Source organism: Wasmannia auropunctata, unplaced genomic scaffold (genome assembly GCF_000956235.1).
Source record: "Wasmannia auropunctata unplaced genomic scaffold, wasmannia.A_1.0 LD336039.1, whole genome shotgun sequence".
Taxonomy (NCBI): Eukaryota; Metazoa; Arthropoda; class Insecta; order Hymenoptera; family Formicidae; genus Wasmannia; species Wasmannia auropunctata.
Genome location: NW_012026851.1, coordinates 1,111,057 through 1,114,405, shown reverse-complemented (window position 1 = coordinate 1,114,405; position 3,349 = coordinate 1,111,057). Strand labels below are relative to the sequence as shown.

The window sequence follows — 3,349 nt, the reverse complement described above, 5'->3', positions numbered from 1 at the left end:
TACATATGTATACCCATGCACACACACACACACACACATATATATATATTTTTTAATAGGAATAGGAATAACGCGTTATTTGTAACACTGTTACTATTACTATTTTTCGTAATAACGATTTAGTAATAATGTTACAATTGTCATAACGGTAACGGTATAACGCCAGGATTGGAAAAGTTACTTTTGAAAAATAACATAACTATTACACGTTACTCATTGGAAAAAAACTCGTTACTTTACTCGGTAAATAATGAGTTAAAGTAACAAGTTACTTTTTTATGGTAATGAGTAACAATTCAGCACACATAGATTATATCAGCAATATTAATATATAACATTTCTGCAACACAGTTATGGAAATGTTATAATATTGCTGCCTGTATTTGCTGGAAAGTTACTTTGTAACAGTGACTTTTCCAACCCTAGGCGTATGTTACCGTTATGAAAAATTATAATGTCATTACCAAATTGTTATAAAAAAGTAATGGTGACAGCGATCACAAGAGAGAGAGAGAGAAGGAGAGAGAAAGTATAAACGCGTTATTTCCTTCCTTTATAATTTTGTTCTTTAAAAGTGCTGATGATAGTAAAATAAAAAAAATGCTTTTTTAGTTCTGTTAGTTCCATTACTAATAAAATATTCGTTTTATTATTAATAAAATATTTCAATGTAGCGGCTGCCACAAATCCATTCATAGGAGCCAATGCACCTACAAGTGACACCGGACCAACCAGATGGTAGACTGAATACGTGGAAAACTCATCACAAATATTGAATTCTTACTTATAATGTCGAATCTCTATAATAGCTTATTAACATAGCATAGATCATAAGTTAGTTGTCTTGATAAAATAGATCGGTTTAATGTTATAACTTTTCTGTTTTCTTTTATATATATATATATATAATATATAAAGTCCGTATTATTCTAAATCGTCAGTTATTATGTTATATTTAATCAAACCAAAGTTTAAGTCTCGATATAAGTATATATATTATAGTAATTTGACACAGCAATCTTCCATTACATATAGGAAACTATACTTTTACCATTTTCTTGTACCCGAATGGAAGTATGCTTAAATACTTGAACTTTTTCGATTTGTATAGTATTTAATTTTTATGTTTCGTGTATTTCTATATTAGAATTTTTAAAAGATTAGCACACATAATACGAGAGAAAAGTAAAATAAGATGAAGCCTTGTCGGTAAGAAATATAAATTCTTATACTAATTGTAAAACGTGGAATTACTCTGCTACATAACATAAGATAATAATCTTTTTCTTCTCTCTAGAATATTTGCACAGTTATTGATATCTGACTTCATAGTTATCTTAATCTGATCACCCATTTCTCCATTTAAGTTTTGTGATAACGTAACATCTGAAATATAATTATCTATACAAAATGTAAAAGACATAAGTGTATCAATAGTACAGAAGGATTTTTTGATGAATAAGTTGGCTACTCATTGGAGGCCTAATTATGAAGTTGTGTAACGTTTAACACTTAACTCTTTGAAACGTAATTAATAAGCTCCTTCTTTTTTAACTTTCAAATTAGACGCGCTCTTTAATGAAAATTTAATTTTGTATATGTTTTGCATATATTTATTAAATATATTATTAAATCGGCATATATTTATTATTAAATTTTGGAAAAAGATTTATTTAAGATAACAGAAAATTGATTCAAATTTATTTTAAAAAATATCCGTATTTATATACGATCTGTCCCAAAACTTTCTTCGTACTGACGATATTAGTGGCATCATCAATATAAATAAGGTTGTACTATCTTCATTGAAGTTCACAAATTCTGTAAGTTGAATTGAGGTCCCTCTAACGACTGTTTTACCACGTTATAAAACCATACAATATATCTTTGTGACACATATCGAAAAATCACGATAGAGCAAAGAACAAATATTAAATTTTGTGTAAAGTAAAAAATAAAGCGTTTGCAGACAAGAATTGATCGGATTCGTTCTCAATACCGAGCTCAAGGCAGCTCAATGTCACTTCTGCATAACGATGCTCCGGCTCACAATTAAGTACATCACCGTGCGTAAATTTCTCGCTTTCAAATCAGTTATCTTTGATCATCCTCCATATTCATCAGATTTGACACCATGTGACTAATTTTTGTTCCCGAAACTAAAATAGAGCTGAAGGGAAAGCAGTTCACTATTTTGGACATTCAGAATAAATCTCTCTTCGACCGAAACTATTTCGACCATTTCAAAAAAAGACTTTTAGCAGTGTTTTCTAAAACTATATGACCGTTGTAAACAATGTTTTTCTTCGGAAGGGATGTATTTTTAATTTATTTTTTTATTTATTATTATATATATTTTTATATTTTAATTAGATTATAAATAAACATTTATAATTATTATTTTACAGAGTGAATTTTAATAAAAATTTGGAAACTTTTGGGACAGACTGTGTGTGTGTGTGTGTGTGTGTGTGTGTGTGTACACGTATATGTATGTATGTATGTACACACAATTATACATACATGCATACATACACATTAATATTAAATTCGTATTTGCAATGTGTATATTAGTTGTTAATAATGTTAAGAAATAGCATTCACATGTGAATAATCTTTATTATGAAATATATAAAAACTTGTTGCGACTAGTTATCTTTTGCAAACTATAAATCTTGTACCATGCATTATAATACCTCATTGTGAGAATGTTAAGAACAATATGTAACATACATTGATCTTAAATTCAGTTTAATTTCAAAATATATGTATGCGTGTACATATACAGGATAAATTTGCCCGTATTACTTCAATTAAAGTGATTCAGGAAGAAGGAAAAAAACTATATAAACATATATAGGTCCGGGAATTAATTGTTTTTGAGTTACAGCCATTTTTATGTTAAAAAAATTGTAATTTATTTTTTTGTAGTCATAATCATAATAATCATAATTTATAACGATTATTACCAGATGGACAATTGAAAGAAAATAGGACATAAATTCCACATTGCGATGTGAGGATAGCCACTGACAGAAATTGGTGGAGACAATTCATGCGCTCCCAAATGATTGCATACAAATGAAGATCACAATCTTTAGTCATGAAGGACTGACTAGAGAGAGAGAGAGAATTACAATTTATTTACGATTTTTTTAACATAAAAATAACTACAACTCGGAAACACATTTTCGGATGATCTATGTTTATATAATTTTTTTCCTTCTTTTTGGATTCCTTTTTGGATCACTTTAAGATAAGTAGTGCGGATGTTTGCGGACATCTAATGCATATATATACAAGGTGTCCGGTACTCGGTGATAAATATATATATATATATATATATATA

General features: G+C 28.4%; 1 long non-coding RNA gene across 2 annotated transcripts; it reads right to left on the bottom strand.

Moving 5' to 3' along the window:
• Positions 1–844: 844 nt before the first annotated feature.
• LOC105452008 lies at positions 845–1,650 on the bottom strand. Of its 2 annotated transcripts, none has more exons than XR_974665.1 (2): positions 1,233–1,650; positions 845–1,138 (listed from the first exon to the last, which is right to left on the bottom strand). It is a non-coding gene; the product is annotated as an uncharacterized LOC105452008 (long non-coding RNA). The 2 variants fall into 2 exon arrangements; XR_974666.1 differs by having other exon boundaries at positions 1,255–1,650.
• Positions 1,651–3,349: the final 1,699 nt, after the last annotated feature.